Here is a 12,367-nt window from a genome sequence, read left to right on the forward strand (position 1 = left end):
ATGAATAAAAGAGCATCGCAGCTTCCACCATCAAGTAGCGCCATTATACGCTCATCACACGCATGCTGATATGTCGCATGCAATCTTACTACGTCATAAAGCTAAACCGCTACTTGAAATCGCGTCGTTTAATAGTAATAAAGTTAGCAAGATATCCGCCTACGTAGTGACTGTTAAGTCTAAACGCGACCCTAATTCCCCTTTCGTTCGTTTGCGTTATGCGTATGCGTGAGAAGAGGACGAAAATAATAGGAAGACGGAAGTAATTATTTCAGAGAATGCCTTGATTAGTTTATGATTCGGATATGAGCGTCATCTGCGCCGCCACTTCACACTGATCCGACAAATTTAACATGTACATTACTAGTTAATTTTTTTATAACAATGGATATATTTTACGCATCACATAAATATTAATAGAAAAATGTTGTGCTTGGAAATATTATCTAGAAATATTTTCCAACAATAACATATAACGTTAGTGAATTTTAAACTTGTTAATATAATTTTTGGTTAACAATGAATATGTACTCATCGTTAAATTACATAAAACAAAGTAACACGTTAAGGAGTAAAAGAAAGATTGGAGTAAAAAGAAAAAAAAATGGTGAGATTACACCGGTACGGCGTAGAATTCGGAGAGCTTGGAGCTTTCGCGCGAGGTCAGAAATCCGAAAGGTACGTCCTGCGGAACCGCGGAAGCGTGGAGCCGGTGAACGTACTTGAAATCACACGGTGGATGGTCCGAATCGCAGGGCCCCGTACCTTCCTCCTCCTGTATCCCTTTCCCCACCCTTTCACCATCGCCACCTCCACCATCATCGGCTTCTTGCCTCTCTGCCTCCCCCCTCCTCCTCTCCGGGGGCGTCCCGTCGCACTAATAATTCGTGAGTACATTGCGGTGATGTTGAGCATTCCACCTGCCAACAGCAACCGGGTACATTCCCCCACCTGGTGGTACCGGCAGGAAAAGTGGCCGCACGCCTTGCAATCCCAGCATTTCTGTGTTGGTTGTGGCCGTGAACGGGGCTCAAGTCCAAGGACACGCGGGAGCGAGAGAGAGCGCTTCTTCGAGTGCCTAGGAGAGAGACTTCCCTGCGTGCGAGGTCCGCCGCGTTCTACCGCAGATTTTACCCCGATTTCTATCGGCGCGGCTTGCCACCGCAACCGTCCAGGTACGTGATCATCCGATGAAAAGACATCTACGGAGTATAGCAGTACGACTCTCGCGCTGGGTCCCTCGCGCTGAGGTGTGCGGGATGATAAACAGTGTTGCACCGAGCGGCTCGTATATCAGTGAAATCGTAAAGTTCGACGTGGCTCTCCACGACGCTCTCCGAGAGAGTCTCGGAGATGGACGAGATTCCACCGGACGCCGATTTCGATCGTTTTCCTGTCGTCCGGAACGGGTTACGAAGTAGACGTCGCCGAGATATCCGCTCGGTGGAACGCTGTCGCGGGGACCAGTAGCGAAGACTCGTAGCGCGAATAAAAATCGTCGACGATCTATCTTGCGCGTCATCTTTCGCGCTCTGTGCAAGGAGCAGAATCGGATATTTCACCGAATAGTGAACTTCTCCAATGTACACATCGGTTAGAGGTCTTTCTCCTGTCGCATAACCGGACCGCAGTGGCACTCCCCGAAAATTCGGAACTGGGACTATCAGATTGTCGAGAGCGGGACAGGCCGGAGATAAAGGGGAAAAAAATACAAAATCGCATCGACCCCTTGTCGACCGCGTGCATCTCTTTTTCCAATTAAACGCAAAATTCCGCTTGTCCCCGAACCGATCGGGCTCGAGTTTTTCCATTTCGCGTTTTCACGTCTCGCCGGGTGCTGGACGACGTGTGCGCCCCAATCCACTGACGATGCGCGCTATATTCCCGATGAAATCGATAAAGTCCCATCCGCGGCGGTAGTTATAGCCGCGCGCGCGGCTACGTACGGTGGATCGCGGAAAAACAATTTTCCGTCTCGGTGGTTTCGCGCACTCGAGAGAATTTCCGATCTTCCGCCCTCGATGGCGATCTGGAATAATAATTGATCGAATCAGCGTGCAAATGTCATTGCGTAATCGCGTCGCGCAAAGCGGGCAGGCTGGCTGGTGGCATCGGCCGCGCCGCGCCGCGCCGCGCCGCGCCGTTGCGAGGAGGACGTCCCACAATTTTCTCGGCCTCGACGTTGCGGGAAAACGAAATTACGATGCCGCGCTCGTAAGGCCTCCTCCGCTTCCGAGCAACCGTAGGATTACGGTAGAAACGCGGTTTTCAGCCAGGTTAACTTCTGACATAATTGAATCGAAGATTGCCTCTCAAGTTCCCTTCAATGTGAAACGTTAAGAAGGTGAAAGGATGCTTGTAATGTCTCACCGTTCCCTCTCTGTAATCCCCCCCCCCTCTTTCACGAACGTCGAGAATGTCCATCGAGTGCCGATCGAGCTGCGCGTGATGTATAAGGATTGAAGAGGGACATCAAGTTTTATATATATATATATATATATCGTAGCCTTTCCTCGAACGTCAAGTAGAATTCTGCGCGAGTAGAAACGGTATTGCATAAAGAAGTTAACGGTTTTCACTAGTAGCGTAATCTTACCTGCACCGATAGAAGAGTTCCGACCCGCGTTTAATGAGGGTCGTATGTAATAGGACGATCGCTCGAATCAGCAGCTTGTACGTGATAAATACATCTATGCTCTATCGACCGTACGCTTGATTAAAGATCAGGTAGAATCCTCGTCAGTATTTTTTTTTTACGCAATCACTCTCGAAAATCGGACGGAGGAAGTAGAAATGTGCACGAGCAGTGTGCCGATTCCTATTGATATAAGTCGCAACGTTCTTGTGGCGCGATTTCTTCTAGTATTGAAAACGACCGTGAATACGTTCTACATCGTTCACTGTGAAAATACACTCGAGTCTCATCACCATAAGAGTGCCAGGATAAAGCGCGGGTTTGAAATGCGCAGTGCGCGGACTTGAGATTGTTACGTGGTGCAAAAAGTGTGTGACGGACTAAAGATCGTGTAACAAAGGACTGGTAACGTGTGAAAATGTGCCGTACATGTTAACACGGATGTTATTCAATATCGTTTCCCGCCTGGTTCTGACTGCTGTAATACATTAACTCAGATTCTCTTGCTCAGATTCTGACAAATCGCTTTTCATATCAACTCGTAAATTCTGGCAAGAATGCGTACGTTTTCTGCGTGCTTTCCGAGAATATAGCGAATTCTATTAATCTTTCCAGAAATGCATTTTGATATTTTATTTTTCATAAAATGTAACAAGGATAAGGATCGAATTAAAGTGAAGTCAAATTAACTCTTCGTAGACACCCTGGGTCTTTTTCCTCCAACCCAACTTTTTTCACTGTTCTAGGAAAAAAAATCTAGAAAAATTCAAGATTATTTTTTAATATCTGTTCTACATTACTAAATGGTTGTTCAACTCAAATGTTAAAACCATTGTTTAATAAAAATTGAAATTTGAGAGTGAAATTCCATCTAAATAAAAAAAAGAGAGATTCAGTGTGCCTATGGAAAGTTAAAAGGAAGTTACAGTGAAATCAAAAAGTGCTAGTAAATTCGAACGGAGCACTATAAACGGCACCTTACACGACGTCCTGCGTACGGCTACAATTGCTCAGTCTTTGCGAGTGAGGAAGGTTATGTTAATGCGATTCCCATGTTTAGATGATACAAAGCTGAAAGCACATATTTCGCTAGGCGCAGTGTTGACGTGTATCCCGCTGAATTAGCAGCTGATGTTAACGTGTAATCTCCTTGATCGGATTTCTCAGAATTTAATTCCAATATTTATGGCCTCGTGTATCGGCGAGGTGATTGACGAGGTATGCGGTTGTAATGTAAGAGCTCGCCCAGGCGCCCCGTTATTCGTCGTGTCGTTTTGGAGCAATGTTTCGCATCGAAGAACGCTATATATACCACGCCGGGTGGTGCAACAGTATTCAATTCTTACTTGCACCCAGGCATTCGCGGGAAAATCGGTTCCTGTAATTACCTTAATGAATGGCAACAAAGGCAGGAGAGGCTTGTACCGAGGGATATTATGTTCTCTGCGCGGTGTTCTCCTTCGCGCGGTACTCTCCCCCTCGTTCCACCTTTCCTCCCCGTCTCCCGCCTTTCTCTCTCTCTCTCTCTCTCTCTCACTGTCTTCCTCTCTCCGCTCTCCATCTCAAGACCTCTCTCGGCGCTGAGACCGTTTCCTTCGCCATTACATTGTGGCGAACTGTTCGACTAACTTTGAAATAATTAGTCCGGATAATGAAGTTCGGCTGCACAATGGCCTCGGCAGCGAAGGGTAATGAGATTCGCCCTACCCGCGTACTGACGTTTCGGTGCGATATTGATTACTTAAAACGCTTCGATAGTCTTACCAGGATAAATGAGCGAATCGGATTCCGTTGAGCAATCCTTGAATCAGGACAACTCTTGGAATTATCGATGCGTGCAGCATTGGAAGACCAAGTTACTCTCTCGGCATGTCGCATCGCGGCAAATAACACATTATGACACGTTTCATCTCTTTCCTTATCGATATTAATTTATCCTTAGGATCGTAGCTATTACTATGCAATCGCACTTTGTTGATTCTACCGTGAACAGATTTCATTATCGTAGTTTTCAGTATACATGAATATATACGTTGTTACATTTTTCACGATAAAACTCTTAATGAAACTACCGAGTCCCACACTATTAACACAAGATTGCCTGAATAACCTTTAACAGGGAGTTACAAAGCACGCGATTAGCACGTATTAAATAACAATTCTTCATCGACGATACGTTAACTTTGTTACCAACTTCTTTTACCGTCTTGCTTCGATTATCTCGGTCACTCAGTTGACGTAACGATACCGAGGCTTAAAGAATCAAGGTAAATGCAACGGCCTTGACCGAGAAGAAAAATCGTAATGCAGTCGGACTAATACCCTGCTCTAATTCCGTAGCCAATCGAGCATGGATAGGAAGCCAATCTCGATAAATATTTTAAGCGAATCTTGGTTTACCTTTTCTCATACCAGCGGCAGAACCGAGTTATCGATACGGTACATCGTTATGAAGAAGTTCCCCGTAATGTTTAATAGTCCGTGTTACGCAAACAATTTTCCCTGCCGACGAGAAAGAGAGAGAGAGAGAGAGAAAGAGAAAGATTTCGTTTTTCTCTTTGAAACGCTTCGGCCCCAATTGCCGATGGGGAGGACACGCACGAATTTTCTCACCCGTGACCGAGCAATAAATCATCACCGGGAAAACTGTGAACATCGCGGACGTTACGGTTTTGACGTTAATCGAACGAACGATAAAATATTAACGAGTGAATAATTTCGACGCGATGTTCGTCGCGACAGCGGGCCGTCGATAAGTCCGACGTCACACAGGAGAATATTAATGCGGCACACGTAACAAGCCAGTGTGAGCTGCTAATGACATTACTTTCTTCCATACCAAATCGTATGGTACGCACAGAGAAAGGATGAGGGATATCGATCTCACGCGCGCTCGCGCGAACTTGTCCTTGACCGGATGCAAAATCGACGACGCAGCTGCGAGACGAGACGAGACAAGACGTGCCGAGTCGTGCGTTCAGGTCTCATTAATGAAAATCGTATAAAAGGAGTAACGACTGGCTATACGACCGATGTATCGCTCTTCTGCATAACGGACTGCTCGCGAAGCATATATTTTACGAGATGACGCGAACGCGATTGATGAACGCTAAGCGCATCTCCGGTCGCGTATTCGCCTATTTGTGGAAATCCAACTTAACGAGCATCTAGCTCAAACGACAACTTTTCGCATGAGCTCTCCCCCTCATCTACCAATAAATCCGTCAAAGTGTACCTCAATTCCCTAGATCCATCAGATATCTATCAGCGCGAAATTGACTACGCATTTCCGGCATGCCATACTGAAGATAGCGGATAATCAATGAAGTTTTGCCGTAATCGGGATGGTAATGAGTTTTCGTAAACGAGTGACAGCGAGTGGCAGTAAAGTTACCAGGGAAACGAGCTGTACCAGTGAACGAGATATCCATTTGCTTACTTACGAATAATTAAAATAGTTTCTCGAGAGACAAAGAAGATCCTTGTGCATATATAAAGTTTTCATTGCGGTAATTTACTTTCCCAATTTTCTTCCCTCGGGGGAAGAAACCGTCGTGTCTTAAGAACCGTCATTCAATCTACCCACATTTCCTTTCCATTTCGTTTTACGCTAAATTCCCAACGTTATCGTCGTAAAATCTCTACTACGGATAGGAGATTAACGTGTCAATTAGAACTCATGTGATATATGTTTGTCAATCCAGTGGCTTCGAACTGTCATTGAACTGTAGGAGATAGTAAATTATTGCGTTATACATCATCAACGATAGATTATCGATGCGATGGCGGCTGTTGCGCATACATGCTGCCGTGTAATCCATTAATTGATTGGATGGCACTCACCCTGGATACTTATTGAAAAAAATGGAAGATTCAGTAGCATTACATGCATTAGTTCTATTAAATCTGTTACCATCGTTTTTTTTTTTTTTTTAAAGTTACGATAAAAATTTACTTTATTTTGACGAGATATATATTTTTTGGATTGTAATTTTAAAGAAATGTTTTTGGTAGTCAAAACTAAAAATTCAAGCTACGAATAATATTATAACATCAACAAATTTTATTTTATTCCTTCTCTCTCTCTCTCTCTCTATCCTCTCTGTCAATCATATAATTTTTCAATATTTTCTCCTGAAGTCATCACGTATAAATATCTTTTTCAATAACATCTCGGCCATATAAACGTTTTACAACCATGACCGTGCTACACCCAACTCAAGCATGTACTTTTGCTTCTCCATGATTATCTGGCATCGATCTGGAATTATAGAGCGTGCTCGAGCGTGCTCGCATTTCAACAGCACACGCGATCGGAAAAGAACTTAACGCACGAGCGTGAGTTTTTATTTTTATAAGTTTCTCGATATACATCGCGGCAGCCGCAAAATTTACACACAAAGGAAACACACCTGCACTCGCTAGAACAGGTTGACTTTAAAAGTCGCATGATCAAGCGATCCAAGAACTTTGACCGCTCACGTTTGAAAGTTACAAATTGCGATGCCAGATAACTGTTCGGAAACCAAATTACGAACATGAAAATTCAACTCTTTGTTTTCAAGAATGACTATATAAGTGAAAACGGTATTATGTGTGTGTGTGTGTGTGTGTGTGTGTGTGTGTGTGTGTGTGTGTGTGTGTGTGTGTCAGTGCTTCCTTTGCAGTATCAATTTTGTTGCTTCATATACTAAATAATAAAAAACAAAAAGAAATTCTCTTAAGTAAGAGTTCAATCGATCAAAATATTATTTACAAATGAAGCTTCTTGCAAATTAAATAACACACTTTTGTCATTGCAAATAATTTTAGACTCTACGTACAGTGGAGAAAATATTAGGAGCAGGAATAAATAAGTTAACAGTTCCAATTATGGATCATCTAAATTTGAAATAATTTTCATTGTTTCATGTAAATTTAACACAATCAAACATTTGAACAAGTTCTTAATGCTAATGTAAGCAATAAATACTTATTGTAATTTCACAGGAAAGTTATGATTAAACCAATTGTGAATTTTGGGAAAACATTAAAAAGTGTTTATGTATAAGTTACAATTATGGCATAATTAAATGTACGTTTTTAATATATGTTATTATATATATAGTGTACTAAATACAATCTGTTGAAAGTATCATAACTTCCAGGAATTATTAAAGAGATATATAGAGATCTTATTAAAGATAAAAAAGAGATTATTAAAGGTAACTTTTTGCTTCTTTCTCTAAATATCAGCGATTGGGAGAATGATTTCATATCACAATAATTTACACAAAAAATTAAAAAAAATGTAAAACAATTTTATTGTACACCTACAAAACATTTTATTTTGTAAATTTCATTCATAATTAGAATTTATAAATAGGACCGTCATTTTATGAAATATTGAAAATCAAAATTTGAAATTGAGATTGAACGCACAATGGATATAAATAAAACAATTTAAATGTGTCATACAACACACAACATATTGTTTATCTATAGTATACATTGAAAAAACTGATTCAAAATTTTTATTCCTAATATCTGATATTCCTCCATTGTACCAGACCTTACAATAGTAGCCATTGTAGATAAATAACGACAAAAATCGAGTTGCGATTATGCCACGTGTTTGTACTATGTGTTCGATAGTGCAAATTGGTATCTTATGTTGACCGAATCGTGCAGAAGAAAGGGATTTAACGAGCACTCGCGTGCTAGGCCCCTCGGGGGAAGCGATGAAAAACCGACGGCACATAACTCGTTCTTTAAACGCAATCTCCCGGAAATAAAATTCCCCTGAAAAGATGATCGATGAAATGCGACGATAGCCTCTATCCCCCCTTCGCACCATGGTGCTCGCAGCCAGCTGTGAGGATTACAACCGCCTCGCTGTTATAACGGTACACACCCGCACGCGTATGTACTTACAAGGCGACTGCTATGCGAAGCGAAATCAGAATGCTATATATATATGTACATATACATGTATGTACATATATATATATCCCATCCCGTCTCGCAAATTTGCCGCGTTTAGGATTCGTCCGCCCGGGAGGAAGTGACGATGTTCATTCAACTGTGAGTTTCCGAGAAGTCATAAAACTGCGGAGCGCAGTAGCGGCCGTTTTACCGGAGGAAGAAACTGCCCATTACCGCGTGAGAAAGTAACAGATCAACCGTTGCGTCCAACACGATCGTTCCTAAATTTGCCTTCAAATGACGCACGGGAGCACTGGCACTCCTCACTCCGTACGTGTGTGTCTATTAAGTATCGCGCTCATGCTGATTCTAACGCGCGTCCTTCATCCTTATAACTATCCACGTCCGGTCACGTACAATTTTTTGGTAACGGCTCATAATTCGTGCATTATATACACGCACGATCAGCTTGAGGCGGATTTCGGGATCCGACCGCGCACGCGGTCCCTGGAATGCTTCCATTTCCCGTTAGCGTGAGGCGACGGTCACGAAAGGATATCGCGCCGTGTAACAGTTCCGTGTGATTTAACCGTATCTCGAAGAATTTCAGTATAAGTATTATTTGGTCAAGCGCCAGAGGTTGATTTTAAGATGTTTAGACAAAAAGAAAAAAAAGAACGCAAACTGCTTTCCAGACAATTTCTATTTTCAACCTCTGAATACAAATGAGGGGAGACCTCACAAGTCACGATCTGATGCTTAATTAAATGACGCGTAGCAAATCATTTCGACGATACGCTCTATGAAAATGATCTTGATAGAAATTAAATGGAAAAGATATTCCTCGATCTGCACACCTGCTGGAAGAAATACTGTATGTAGAAGGAATACGGGCAACGTAACAAACAGGATATATCAAAGAGGCAGTAGCGTGATAATATCCCCTTTGTTCTTGCGTCAAGGATAACACCCGCATTTTTCTTTTTTTGCCACTACAGTACGGCTTATGTTTCTCGATATTGAAACATATACATATACATACGAGTAACGAAATGATCGGAGAGAGAACACCGGAAGCTATACGTAATATCTATATATTTAAAATAGAAACCGTATATTAACGTTATGTGTATAATATATATGTATTGTGTCATGAAAATATTTCGTTAAAATATAATTAATTCGTGATCCGTGATAAATAATATAACGTAAAAATGAGAGGATGTGCCAGCTGCTGTGAACCGTCAATATCGCAAGTCAAGGTCCAAAGACCTTTTCTGGCATGCAAACGACTAACTAGCTGCCGCTGGCGAGGTTTCCGTTCACATTACCCAACATCCGTGCCATCTACTTGAGAATTATCCCAATGCTAACCACCGAATGCGGCGTAAACCGCTCAATTAAGGGAACTCTCAAAAGAGAACAAGATCTTCCCTTTCTGTCGCTTGTCTCCAAATATATAGCTCTTTCCCTACGTGTTTGCGCCCTTCTCACTTCGAGTCTCCGTCTTCGTCTTCTAGACTGGAATTCTGATAAGACGGTGTGGCGGGGAGAGCACAGCCACTTCCGCTTCTAGATCATTGTTTGCGAACAGTTAATAGCCCCCTGGGTACATCTACCCGACTGTCTGAAGTCTGGTCGCTCTCATGGAAGCGCAAACCATCTCCTTCCCTCTAGCCTTTCTGTTCCCCTCCATCCCCTATTTTGGTTCTCTATTTACCGGGGCGCACGTGCACCATCTCTCTCTCTTCTCTCTCTCTCTCTCTCTCTCTCGTTCTTTTCCTCCACCTCACGTTGCCTCCCTTCACTCTGCCGTACTCTCCATCGTCGTTTCTTTCTGGCTGACTTCCTCTCTCGCTTCCTTCTTACCGTTCTCCGTCGGTTCCCTCGAAAAATTATGCGCTCTCAGAGGTGAACATCCGTTTTACACGTGAGCAAAACGCGAGCGCACGCATACGTGTGAGTGCGTGGTTTCTTCTTCTTCTTTTTTTTTCTCTCTTCCTTCGGTACCTCGCTCACGTACATTCGTCCGCGTATGCCTGTTTCTGCGTTTACGCGTGAGCAAAATGCCGCTCACCACGACCAGTAATTGAAGACTTCGGGCGTGAATGGGAGTGCCACGTGGACGAGTGAAATTAATTGCTGCCGGCACCGTTAGCCTCATAGATCGTGGGCGGCTCGCACGGAGGTACGTATACGGTCGTCTTCCTCGACAAGCGAGACCTGCGCGCGCCCCCCGTCCACGAGGCGACCTATCCGAAAAAGTCCTACGCGCGCCAGGAACAACGTTCGTGACCCTGAACGCAATCGGAAGGAGGAAATCTCCGTGTAATCGGTCATTGACTACTTGTACAAGGTCAGAGGGGTCTTGTCTCTCGTTTAAACCCGGAAAACAGAGCTGGGTTTGCCATTTAGGACAAGTCTGTGAATTGAAGAAACAGAGAGACAAAAAGTAAAAAGACTGCATATTTGTTTGTAAAATTAGATGTGCGATTATTATTCGCTAATCACGTCCGTGCGATGTTACTCTTCTCTTCCCTTGTTCGTTTGCATAATTAAGATGAATTCTCACGCACGAAATTTCTTTTTCAAAGGCCTCTTTAACTGGACTTCTTTAACTGGACTTCTTTTGTGTAAATTCTTCACATTGCGGTCCAAAATTTTTCGCTTAATTATCATAAATTAAGTAAGGATTATCCAGAGGTCTTATCTATGGGTTGTTATTTGTATCCTCTACGAGTCGTCAGGCGTAACCTCGAGGAAGGTAATGTCGATTTTACGCCATGCTCTTATACAAGACACGCATATGATTCATTCATGATGTATGTAACCACGAGCTTACGCAATTTTTAAGTAAAAGAAAAGATGTTAATAGCCCGGGGGAAGGAGGGCAGGCCAGCGTTCATCACCTCGGTCGAGAAAAAGATAACACACATCTATACACCCATGCCAACCATCCGTAAGCCACCTTCGCGAGGTTAACGGTGCAAGGCGCAAGATGGTCCGTGCGCAGCGTCGGATCGCTCAATTCCCTCCAACATATGCGTGGGACTCGAGGCTCGAGTGCCCTCGGAAGAATTAACAGTTACCTCAGCGGCGATGCGCGGCGACGAGGAAGAGGGATGATGACTCTTAAGAGTCGGGAGGGAGGAGACACAGTCGAGGATTCGCGATGAAGGAGAGCGCGACCCATTTGGCCACGGCGAAACACTAAACACACGTTAGGGTTAAAAATAATTGGCCGCCCGGGGCCCTTCCGGAGATACCAGATGTATCGCGAAGAGGAGGAGACCGGGACCTCTGTTCCACGTCGCGCAAACCGGGTATTCGGCCAAATCAACGATCAGAAACGGGAGACCACCAGCAGACGAAGGTTATGTGACGCGGGGTAGAAAGTCCATTATTACATGTGACGCGGGGTAGAAAGTCCATTATTACAGGCCCGAAACCGTTTAGCAGAGATAAATGGCTCGGAGGGAAAACTGGCTACAATTAATTGGGCTGAGACGAGGGCAAGAAGCAATAATAAAATGGAACGGTGGGATATGATTAGAGAAATCACAGGTAAAGAAACGTGAGGGTCCCGAAACATTTTATTAAATCATACCTCATCATGGGCGGTTTATTTAATAAAGTAATTAAGTGGATATCTCGCCTCTGGCTTCCTGAATCGATTAGCGTCTCGCGATTCTACCGAAATCCTAGTTTAACGTGGGCCTCGTCCCACCGTGATGGGCGGTTTAATCGCGATAACGAAGCGAACAATGTACGGAAGTTTCGGCGATAAAAATAGCGAACGCGAGATGTTGCGAGAAAATTATAGTAGCT

The 12,367-nt window shown here is 43.5% G+C and overlaps 2 protein-coding genes across 4 annotated transcripts in view; one reads left to right on the forward strand and one right to left on the reverse strand.

The window, feature by feature from the left end:
• LOC105193878 (autophagy-related protein 16-1) overlaps positions 1-12,367 on the reverse strand; it is a 443,766-nt gene that overhangs the window by 76,088 nt on the left and 355,311 nt on the right. The window lies entirely within an intron of this gene.
• LOC105194368 overlaps positions 919-12,367 on the forward strand; it is a 194,876-nt gene continuing 183,427 nt past the window's right edge. The window contains exon 1 of the mRNA XM_026130716.2: positions 919-1,175. The gene's annotated coding sequence lies outside the window, so the exon portion shown is untranslated. The remainder of the gene's footprint in view (positions 1,176-12,367) is intronic.

This window comes from Solenopsis invicta, chromosome 6 (assembly GCF_016802725.1).
Source record: "Solenopsis invicta isolate M01_SB chromosome 6, UNIL_Sinv_3.0, whole genome shotgun sequence".
NCBI classification, from domain to species: Eukaryota; Metazoa; Arthropoda; class Insecta; order Hymenoptera; family Formicidae; genus Solenopsis; species Solenopsis invicta.